General features: G+C 38.7%; 1 protein-coding gene across 12 annotated transcripts in view; it reads left to right on the forward strand.

Annotated features, from left to right (window-relative positions):
• Window positions 1-12,165, forward strand: part of XKR6 (XK related 6) — a 319,189-nt gene that overhangs the window by 30,574 nt on the left and 276,450 nt on the right. Inside the window, exons 1-2 of one of the 12 annotated variants that reach the window (XR_012016451.1) lie at window positions 558-4,543; window positions 5,700-5,953. The exons of 10 other annotated variants lie outside the window; for them this stretch is intronic. The gene's annotated coding sequence lies outside the window, so the exon portion shown is untranslated. Of the gene's footprint in view, window positions 1-557; window positions 5,954-12,165 lie in introns of those variants that run through there. One more of the 12 variants, XR_012016449.1, reaches the window with a different exon arrangement.

Here is a 12,165-nt window from a genome sequence, read left to right on the forward strand (position 1 = left end):
ATAACCATTTAAGATTTTATCATTATGGTAAATATGCATAATATAAATTAGCATTATAACCATATATTTTTTATTGCAGTTAAATATGTGAAATAAAATTTACCATTTTAACCATTTTTAAAGTATACAGTTCATTGGCCTTAAGTATATTCACAGGGTTGTGTAATTATCACCACTGTCCATCTCCAAAACTTTCTTGACATCCCAAACAGAACCTCTTTATCTATTCAACAATAATTCCCCAGTGCTCCCTTTCTCCAGCCCCTAGTTACCTCTCCTATTTCTTGTCTTTATTTGTCGGTGTATGCTAGGTACCTCATATAAGTAGAATCATAAATTTGTGTCTGGCTTGTTTCACTTTAGCATATTTTTTAAGGTTCTTCTGTCTTAACAATCTATGTTAGAATTTCATTCCTTCTTAAAACAATAATAATCTGCTGTATGGTTATATACTACATTGTGTTTGTTCATCAGTTGATGGACATTTGGGTTGTTTCCATCTTTTGGCTTTTATGGATAATGCTGCTGTGAACATTGGTGTACAGATATTTAGGTTCTTTCTCTCACTTCTTTTGGGTACATACCTAGGTGTAGAGTTGCTGGATCATACGGTGATTCTATGTTTAACTTTTTGAGTAACTGCCAGACTGTTTTCCTCAGCAGTTGCACTATTTTACGTTGGCATTTAGTACATTCCTACCAGCAATGTGCGAGTGTTCTGATAACTCCAAATCCTAACCAAAACTTATTTTCCAAGTTTTTTCATTACTGTTAGTCTTGTAGGTATGAAGGTATCCTATTGTGGTTTTGACTTGCATTTCCATAATGACTGATGATGTTGAGCTTCTAATGCAGTGTTAGCCATTTATATACCTTCTTTGGGGGAAATGTCTTCATATCCTTTACACATTCCACTGGCTTGATTTTTTTGTTGTTTAGTTGTAGGAGTTTTTTAAAAATGTATTTTGATATCCATTCCATAATGATACATGATTTGGAAATATTTTTCTCCCATTCTGTAGGTAGTTCTTTCACTTTCTTCATATATTGAATGATCTTTGCATTCCAGGGTAAGTTCCAGTAGGTCATGGTGAAATTTTATTCATAAGGGATGTTGGTTTTTAATTTTCTTGTGTTTTTCCCTGGCTTTGGTAAGTGTATTGCAGCCTCATGGAATGAATTAAGAAGTGTTCCCTTTTCTTCTATTCTTTGTAAGAGTTTGAAAAATGATTGGTGTTAATTCTTTAAAAGTGTGGTAGAATTCATCCGTGAAGCCATCATCCTGGACTACCTTGGGAGATTTTGATTGCTAATCCAATCTTCTTACTTGCTTAGGTTTGTTGAGATTTTTCTGTTTTTTTTTTTTTTTCTTGAGTCAGTTTATATAATTTGTATGTTTCCAGGAATTTGTCCCATTTCCTCTAGGTTAACTAATTTGATGTGTAATTCATAGAATTCTTTTATAATTCTTTTTTATTTCTGCAAGGTCAGTAGTGTGTCTCCATTTTCGTTTCTGATTTAGGTTAATGTGTCTTTTTATTCTTCGTAAGTCTAGCTACAAGTTTGTCAGTTTTGTTCATCTTTTCAAAGAAGCCACTTTGGTTTTCATTGATTTTCTTTATTGTTTTTCTCTATTCCATTGATCTCCTCCCTGATGTTCACTATTATTTTCTTTCAGCTAGCTTTTGTTTTAATTTTCTTTGTTCTTATGGTATAAAGTTAGATCATTGATTTGAGATCATTCATCCTTTTTAATGCAGGCATCACAGCTATAAATTTCCTCCTAAGCCCTGCTTTTGCTGTTTCCCATAAGTTCTGGTATGTTTTGATTTTGTTTTTGTTTTCGTTTTCATTTGTCTCAAAGTATTTCCGGTGTCAGGCTTTCTTGAGGACTTTTTCTATCAGTTTATTTGTTTTATTATTTATTTTTATTTTTAAAGATTTTATTTATTTATTCATGAGAGACAGAGAAAGAGAGAAAGAGAGAGAGGCAGAGACACAGGCAGAGGGAGAAGCAGGCTCCATGCAGGGAGCCTGACATTGGACTTGATCCCGGGTCTCCAGGATCAGGCCCTGGGCTGAAGGTGGCGCTAAACACCTGAGCCCCCCGGGGTGCCCTCTATCAGTTTATTTTGTTTCTTTGAATGGACACCTTCTATTTTCTTTTCATGCCTTGTGATTTTTTAACTGAAAAAATGAACATTTGAATTCAATGTTTATAATGTGGTATCTCTGGAAATCAGATTCTTGCCCTTCGTCAGTTTTTTTTTATTGTTGAGGGCAGTAGTATTTCTTGTATCTAGTGACTTTAACAAATATTTTTGCAGGGACCATATTTCTTGTCCTCATCACTGAGGTCTCTGTTTCTTAGCTTGTGTTCAGCTGATATTTTCACAGAGATTTCCTTGAATGCCAGAAGCTAACAAACAAACCTCTCCAATTCTTTGCAGATTGGTTTTGTGCTGGTGTCTATTTTCATAAGTTAGCCAGACTTGGAACTAGTCTAGCATCCAGCATGAGGTGAAAAGCCTAAGGTTTTCCCTGAGCTTGCCTCCTACTCTGGGTGTACCTGCAGCTTTCTAACTTTACTCAGATACAGGGATGCTTTTAACTGCCCTAATTTCCCAAAGAAGCTCTCTTCTTAAGTTTTCCTCCTAGACCTTGGGTGGTCTATCTTATGTTTCAACTGTAATCTTTTACTTCAGGAGTCTGCAGATTGTTTGTCCACCTTCCAGTGTTTTGAGCAGCCCGAGAGAGTTGAGTTCCGGGGAACAGAGACTATACCTTGTGTCAGTCTTTCAAGTGGCCTACAGACAGGTTATAAGTTATACAGTAAGTTGCAGATCAAGTCTGCTCCACTTTTTGTAGGACATTCTATCATCCCAGAGTAGGGTAGGGTAAGGACAAATGAAAATGCCACAAAGCTTCCTACCACTGTAAGTTGACTTTTCCTTGATTCAGTGTTCATTGATTGCTGTAAGTCTTTGTTTTCCAGAGTTCTTATAAAGTCGGCTCTGATAGTTGGTGTGTGTATTTTCCATGCCAGGTACTGTAGGGGGCTGTGGGTGGGAGCATTGAGCTGCTTACTCTGCCATTTTGCTGCCATGACCCTCATCTTGTCAGACTTGGGTACCTTCTGCTGGTCCATTTCAGTGCTCTCAGAAAGCATTTCATTTTCCTACCTCCACAAATTCTACAGATGAGAGGTGTTTCATTGCTTGTTAAACCATCTTTTTATGTATCCCTGGCAGTCACCAAAATTTGTTACACTGTTTTTCTGGATTGTTGTTGTCTGAGTAGTGTTAATATTTTTTTCTGATTAAATATTAGATTAAATAAATATTAAATACTAAATGCAAATTTAAAAAAAAAGTTTAGTGCCTTTTGGTCTTTATATCTTAAGGCCATGTTTTTGGATATATTTTCACCCTGTGCAAATGCACTTTTGAAAGAATTCGAGGCATGGTAAATATGATTTGATTTATATACAGTTTTTTTAGTTCTGCATTTACTGGCAAAACTGAAGTACAGCTCAAATAGTCTTCTGTCCAGTGGATAGTATACATTTATAATGAGTTTGCAGATATGGAAAGTTGGCATCATTTGGCAGAACATCGGATGATGACCACTGCATGTGGCTTTTTAAGACCTTCCTGCCTCCTCCTGTAACGTGAGGTAGTGTAAGACAGAGTGTATTTAGGAAGAGACAAATTCTAGCACTGTACACAAACTAGAAATGACCACTTAAATAAGAATTTGAGACTTCGGATGTAAGAATACATAATGTTTTTCTGGTATTCTTTGGCTACTTTTGTTGTTGATCAATCATTCTGATATTGGATGGGGATCATTGTTAATTTTTCCAAAGTTCAACCTAGGACCTAATACATTGTATTTATTATCAAGACTGAGGTGGGGGAAAAAAATTGAAAAACAGTTGGTAATAAATTGTTTATATGAAGTCAATCTGAGGTTGCAGTGACCTTTCACTACTGGCATTTTCCCAGTTGTCCCTTATTGCCCCTCAACTTTCTTGTCTGGGTGTTAAGTCAGAAACATAGTTTGGTTAAAATTCTCCATAAAGGCATATTGACTTAATAGAGCTACACTTCTCTACTTAAAATAATTATTGTCAAGACAAAGGTTGGATTACCTTGTACTGACGTTGCCTCAGAGGAGTTTTTTGGATGGAAGGTGTGTCTTAACCCTGTTGGTTCTTCTAGTTCTTCAGTGTCCTTACACGTTATTTCCTTAGAATCCTCAGTTGTGAAGGTGAGATTGCCTTTGTTTTGCAGATAAATAAACAAAATCTCTCAATGACATCATTTCTTTCTTTTTTTTTTTTTTTAAAGATTTTATTTATTTATTCATGATAGTCACAGAGAGAGAGAGAGAGGCAGAGACACAGGCAGAGGGAGAAGCAGGCTCCATGCAGGGAGCCCGACGTGGGATTCGATCCCGGGTCTCCAGGATCACGCCCTGGGCTAAAGGCAGGCGCTAAACCGCTGCGCCACCCAGGGATCCCAATGACATCATTTCTTAAGTAAGTGATGGTGGTGTTCTAGGAACCAGGTCTCAGGTGTCTGAGGCTAATGTTCTTTCTAATATTTTATATCTGACAAGGGAATTTTGAGAAATAGTTGATTACATGGTTAGACAAGAACAATGTAGTTAGAAATTAGTGGATGGAAAAGAGAAGGGGAATGCTAAGAATCAAAGACTCTCACTATTATGGCATGTGTGTGTTGTGTTTATTATATTGAGACCATATTCATTGTAGTTTAATGCTTGGTTCTTTTGAGAGGAACAAAACCATGTATCTGTTAAATTAGTGACTTAAAGGGCACCTGGGTAGTTTAGTTGGTTAAGCATCTGCCTTTGGCTCAGGTCATGATCTCGGGAACTTGGGATCTAGCCCCACATCAATTTGTTTCTCCCTTTCCCTCTGCCTCTCTCCTTACTGCACTCCCCACTCATGAGCTTGCACACGTGCTCTCTCTCTCAATTAAGTAAGTAAAAAGTCTTTAAAAAACAGCGACGTAATACAAGAATTTCTTGAATTTTCATTTCATTTCATCTTTTTTTTTTACTTTTCTCTTTTCACACCTTTCACTTTTCCCATAGGAATCCATAGGGAAGAAGATTGAGAATAACATAAGTGTATGGGCAGTAAAGCCAAGGGGAAAAGGCTAACAACAGTTCTGAGCAAGTGCTGGGAAAAGAGCCGGAACACCAGGGGTGGAGAAAAGGGAAAAGTCTAGTGAGTGCCTGCAGTAATTGACCTCATTCTAGCATGGCTGCTATGACACACAATTGCTGAGTTTGATACTGTAAAGGATCAGAGAACTGTTGGCTCTGCTTGAGGCACTTTCAAACCTCACTACTCTACCTGAATTGAAGCAGAAGCCTGCAGGATTGGCTTTCTGGCCATGAATAGGCTGACTCAGTAGGGAGGCAGGTAGGAAGCAGTGCTGGCTTGGTCACGGTCATTCTTCTTCATTATAGACGGGGGTCCTCATTATATAGATGGGAGAGAAAGTAAGTGTGAAGCTAAGACGAGAGTGACTCTTCCAGAAACTTACTTTCACATTACCACTTGGAAGCATAGGTCTATAACTTACCAGGATGGCTGGGTAGAGGAATGGTTGTCTTTTTGATGTCTGTTTATCTTTTTGTTTTGCATGAATTTTCCCAATAAGGGCTGGGCCAGTGACAGAGAAGATTTAGAATGAAGTAAATTGTAAACCCTTCATTCAGCTTTGTGATCTTGGATACCTTGGACAGATGAGTGAGCTCTCTCTGCCTCACTTCCTCAACTGTGAAATGAGATACCAAGAAAGAGAGTAGAAGGGAGTTTCTGTTTCTAAAGTGCCAAGGCAGCGCATACCATGAAATAAAGGGGCTGTTAGTGTTGTCAGAAACTGAACAAATGAACATGCAGAAAACAAAATGGGTATGTATTCTGTCCCACTAAATAAGTGCTTCTACCAAATTCAGTATGTATTTTTGCCTTTAGGCTTTATTAATGAGACTTAATTTTATCATGGATGTCTGTCAGCAGCAGATGCAGGACATACAATTACATGACCAAGAAAAGACGTGGTATGCAGGGATTTAGGTGGATTTTGTGAGCTGCTTCTACTGTGTCAGAACCTGGAAAATGACACTAGCAATAAAAGACACAAAGTCTCTGGTGTGCTGGTCACATTTTTCCTGCAACAGTAATTATATATTAGAATTAAGTGCGTATGGAAATAGAGTTGGTAATACATTATCCTGGGTAATAAATGCTTTGCAGTGTTTATACTTTACACAAAACTGTATTTTTAAAACCTCATGTTTGAAAGAATGGTTATTAGGACTGACCCTCACAAGAGTATGGTTTGATGTTTTTGAACGATTTTTTATTATTAAATATCTTGATTTTTGATCATTTTCATGGACAGGGAAAACAATTTGGAAGAAATAAACTATTTCTCTTTAAGAACGAGCTGTTTTAACATCATATGGTCTCTATAGTCTCATTCATTTGGGGAATATAAATAATAATGAAAGGGAATAGAAGGGAAGGGAGAAGAAATGGGTAGGAAATATTAGAAAGGAAGACAGAACATGAAGACTCCTAACTCTGGGAAACGAACTAGGGGTGGTGGAAGAGGAGGAGGGCGGCGGGTGGGGGTGAATGGGTGACGGGCACTGAGGGGGGCACTTGACGGGATGAGCACTGGGTGTTATTCTGTATGTTGGCAAATTGAACACCAATAAAAAATAAATTTATTATTAAAAAAAAAAAACGAGCTGTTTTCTTTTTCCTGAAATGGTATTTTGGGATGCTCATAGTCCAAACAGATTAGCTGGACTGAGAATGAGATCAAGTGCTGAATGCATAACCTGCAGGGTCTGAAATGCTTATGCTGGGAAGTTGGGCTAGGACCCAGCCCTTGGATGTTTTTGGGTGTTAGTGTGTAAGAGTTTAAAGAGCTGAACTCACTGTGGCTAATTACAAAGTTCTTTTTCTGACTCCCCCGTGTCAGATAGACAGATCATTGTAAAACTATGGGATTCAGTGCTTCACTGGGTTAACCACTAGGCCTTTCATAATAATGTTCTCAAAAGTTCTAGAAAGTGAAAAGTCATATTTTTATATAAGCCAAAACAGCAACAAAAAAGTGAACTTCCTCTTGTAATTATAAAGTATGTTCTGTAATGTTTTACTGTCACAGTGGCAGTGTGAAACCATTTTAAAATTCCAGTTTAGGGCAGCCCCCGTGGCTCAGCAGTTTAATGCCACCTGGAGACCGGGGATCGAGTCCCACATGGGGCTCCCTGCATGGAGCCTGCTTCTCCGTCTGCCTGTGTCTCTGCCTCTGTGTGTGTGTGTGTGTGTGTGTGTGTGTGTGTGTCTCATGAATAAATAAAATCTTTAAAAAATAAAATAAGAATAAAATTCCAGTTTAGCTGTCTTTAAATGGAATTAAAAAAAAAAACAGTACCTATTATCATAAAAAGTTAGGATTTTTTCCCCCCTTTCTGCAGTTGATCAGGACTACTCTAAGTTAGGACCTTGTGAATTTTAGTCACCATTTGGAAAATTAAAGCCATTGAAGCTTCAGAGTTGAGGATGTCTGAGGATGGCTCCTGTGGACTGAGAAGGTGGCAGAGAAGGAGACTTTTTTTCTGGGTTTACTCTGGGGTAGGCACATTTATTCCTATTTAATTTAATACAGCCATGTGTACTGCCTGCTTCTCTCTCCGTTCCCTTTCACTTTTCAAGATTTGCAAATTCCAGGTGGGCAGAAAGGATTAATGACATGGTAGGTGTGTAGGAGACATCATGAGCAAAGGCATTGGACAGGAATTAGCCTAGGGTGGGAAGAAAGAATCATTATGGGTAGCTTTTGGGATATGGACACTGAGTTAGATTCCTTAAGAAGTAGAAGGTATGTCAAGGTAGGTAGTAGTGGTGGAGAGAGAACGTTAAATCCCAGGCAGGGGAATCTAGATTAGAGGTAGGTAGATACTTAGAAGTTTTTGTTTATTTTTAGATATGACCATGAAAAGAGGACTTTCTCTCCTCTAGCTTTCAGATGTTATTGATTGTTGCCTTGATGCTTAGAGCTGCTTGCAGCCATTCTTATAACCCCATGAGGGTTGTGAATTCCATCCCATATCCTTGATTTCTTTAATTTCTCCTAGGTACTCTGCCTAGATCAGGTCCTATTGACAGTTATGATTTGATTGCATGTTTTAATGACTCTGCTGTACTCTAATCTGCTTATAAAATTTTAGTCTTAAAATTGGAAAGGTCCTTGGAGATAATCTGATCCACCTATCAACCAGTACAGGAATTACACCCTTAATTTTTTTAAATGATTGTTGTGCTTCTGCTAGAATGTATGAACCATTTTTTTTTTTTATATTTTTATTTTTTTTTAATTTTTATTTATTTATGATAGTTACAGAGAGAGAGAGAGGCAGAGACACAGGCAGAGGGAGAAGCAGGCTCCATGCACTGGGAGCCTGACGTGGGATTCGATCCCCGATCTCCAGGATCGCGCCCTGGGCCAAAGGCAGGCACCAAACCGCTGCGCCACCCAGGGATCCCATGTATGAACCATTTTTAAAGACAACTCTTGGCATTGGTAGATTTCATTCCTTAAATTAAAATATGCCTTTCATAGTATTTTCTGGAGCTATACAAAGTCTAATTTTTTTCTCAATATTCCAGATACTCCAGTCCAGAGGACACTTGCAGTGTCCTCTTCTAAATTTTCTTTTCTCAGTGTAAATATATTACTTTCTCTTACTTTATATTTCAAGATTCTCCACCATTTATTCTTGCCCATCTCTTGTGTATTCTGATCTTATTGAAGACCCAGAATTGAACATAATATCCTTTTTTAAAAATCAGGATGTTTTTAGCAGCAGGCAATAGAAAACCCTTTCTCATTTGGCTTAAACAATAAGGAATTTACTGTTTTCAAATCAGAGGTTTACTTTTTCTTCATAATGGAATGTTCCTGAAATCAAGACATTTTGAACATTTAAGGAATAGTATGTCATTTCATTTTTTTTTTTTTAAGATTTTATTTATTTATTCATAGAGATAGAGAGAGAGAGTCAGAGACACAGGCAGGGGGAGAAGCAGGCTCCATGCAGGGAGCCCGACGTGGGACTCGATCCAGGGTCTCCAGGATCACGCCCTGGGCTGCAGGCGGCGCTAAACTGCTGCGCCACCGGGGCTGCCCAATAGTATGTCATTTCAGTTGACAGCAGTCCTTCCCTTGATGATTCATAAAATAATGATGCATCCTACCATTGAAATATCTTATACTTGATGAAATGTGGTATTATCTCAAATATCAGAAGATCTTCTGGATAGAGCAAATCCATGATTGTTTTGTTTTGTTTTTCCCTTAATTATATCAGTGACCCAGTGTGGCAGGTCAGTTTTTGGCTTGCCCTCTTAGGACTGCAAGATGGCTGCCACACAGCTCTAAGCATCAGACCTCCTGTCAACATCTAAAGGCCACAAGAGGGAAGTTCCCTTTTTTGTGTTCATTTTTAATAAGCAAAATTTCCAGAAGTGACCCTCCTTGGTCAGAATTGTCATGTGTCTATTCCTAAACCATTTACTGACAAGAAATAGGGATTGCCATTATTAGCTCATTGGTTCTTTTTTTTTTTAAGATTTTATTTATTTATTCATGAGAAACATAGAGGCAGAGACACAGGCAGAGGAAGAAGTAGGCTCCATGCAGGGAGCCCGACGTGGGACTTGATCCCGGGTCTCCAGGATCATACCCTGGGCCGAAGGCAGGCGCTAAACTGCTGAGCCACCCAGGGATCCCCTAGCTCATTGGTTCTTCATCAGTGGTTCTCAGCCTTGTGTGTACCAGAATAATCTGGAGAACTTGTTAAAACACAGATTTCTGGACCCAGGGTTTCTTTTTCTTTTTCTTTTTTTTTTTTTTTTACTCCCAGAGTTTCTAATTTAGCAAGTTTAGATTGGGGGCTGAAATTTTGGATTTCGCTCAAGTTCCTGGGTGATGATGATGCTGTTGATGCAGGGAATGGAGATGGGCTCAGTCTCCCTTAAAGTATTTGATCAACTAATATCCAGACAAAATCAGGATTTTGTTAACAGGTGAAGTGGAGCAGTGAGAGAGGTAGGCAACTGTCCATTTCTGCTGTAGTCTAGATCATATTTCTCCTAAGTGTTGTAACACAAAAGTGTGATTGTTTTTATGTGTTGTAGAGAATATATTATTAATAGTAAACTAAGCTTTGAAAAGGATTTTCTTATACAGAGTAGATCAAGTAGATTTGAGGTAATGTTACTTTTTTTTTAAAAGATTTTATTTATTCATGAGGGGGTGGGGGGGCAGAAACACAGGCAGAGGGAGAAGCAGGCTCCATGTAGGGAGCCTGACGTGGGACTCGATCCCCAGTCTTCAGGATCAGGCCCTGGGCTGAAGGTGGCGCTAAACCGCTGAGCCACCCGGGCTGCGCTCTGTTTGTTACTTTCTGACGTGCCTTCTTTGGGGGGAGAGGTGGGGTGACTATTCAGTGAGGGTGCAGGAAATGTATACCTTTGAGAGTATAGAGTGGATATTAATGATAGCTGGTGTGTATTAGCTAATTTAAATATCAGACTACATCTTTGAGGTATGTGCTACCAATATCCTTATTTTCCGAAGGAGGAAACTCAGGTCCGAAGAGGTTAAGTAGTTTGCCCAGTATAATACAGATGTCAGGTGGTAGATTTGAATTTCAGAGCTGTGCAGTTTGGCTTCACAACCTATACTTTTAACCGCATGCCGTACTGTCAGATGGGTCCTCTGTTGCAGGAACGGCAAAGCTGAGAGGTTCATTTTTATATGTATGGTGGGATTAACTTTCTGGTAATTATCCCTCCCTCCCTTTTTTCCCTGGTTTATCACTACTTATATTTATTGTTATTGATACATTTGAACTTATTTTTTTTAAAGATTTATTTATTTATGATAGAGAGAGAGAGAGAGAGAAAGAGAGACGCAGAGACACAGGGACATAGGAGGAGGGAGAAGCAGGCTCCATGCCGGGAGCCTGATGTGGGACTCGATCCCGGGACTCCAGGATCGCGCCCTGGGCCAAAGGCAGGCACCAAACCGCTGAGCCACCCAGGGATCCCCCGATACATTTGAACTTAAATGTGGAACTTAAAACATTATGTTAGTAATGTCTGCCAGCTTTTTGCCATCTTATGCATTTTAAAAACCTGCTTTCCTGGTCTTTTTGCACATACTAGGGGCAAAGAAAATTGTGTAGATAGTATTGAGCATAGAGACTATGGTTAAACATTTGTGTTTTTTGTCGTTGAGTGTTACGGTGTCGAGGCTCGTTATCTTTGTAAGAGGAATTGTGTTGGTCCATCTTTATGGCAAGTAAACAAAAAGTTTTTTAGTTGCTCTAGAATTATTGGGAAAAGTAAAGAAACTGTGGGCCAAGCTTCTATGCATGAGTCCCAAAAGTAGACTGAAAAACTGGGCTGCTACTTTTTCTTGCCATGCCCTGCTTAGCACTTAATCTGTAGCCACACTGAACAACTGGCCAGATCTCTCACTTATAAGTCTTTTTGTGCAGGCTCTTGCCTTTGCCTTGTGTACTCAATCTTCTTTTCTTGGCTAATGCTTCTTACTCTTCAGGTCTCATTCTCAATTTTCCTTAAAAAATTTTACTGATACTTCCATCTTAATCTCCCTCAAACAGTCCCGAGACTCCAGAGAGCTCCTGCTCTCTGCTCCCCCTTGTACTCTGTATCCCACTGCCCCAGTACCTGACCATTTATTATTGCTTATTGGTCTCTGTCCCCATTGCACATTGTGTCTTAGTGCCTAGCACTATAGGATGCTTGAACGTAGAGAGTTGAGAAGTTCAGATTTAAAAGTCATTAGTTACACATTTGAAACTTCACTATCAAGAAATAGATGCCAATCACTAACTTTTAAGTTGTAATTTATAATTTTCATAAATAGAATTGATAGATTTTTGCTTTGGTTTGAGGATAGCATCCTTTATAAAGCATGTCTAATATAACTCACTGGAGATTGGAAAACTGATCTGTTTGCTAATAATTCTTTGAGAGTTTGGAAACTGGGAATCTGAGAAGTTTGTAACTACATG

This window comes from Canis lupus, chromosome 24 (assembly GCF_048164855.1).
Source record: "Canis lupus baileyi chromosome 24, mCanLup2.hap1, whole genome shotgun sequence".
Classification (NCBI taxonomy): Eukaryota; Metazoa; Chordata; class Mammalia; order Carnivora; family Canidae; genus Canis; species Canis lupus.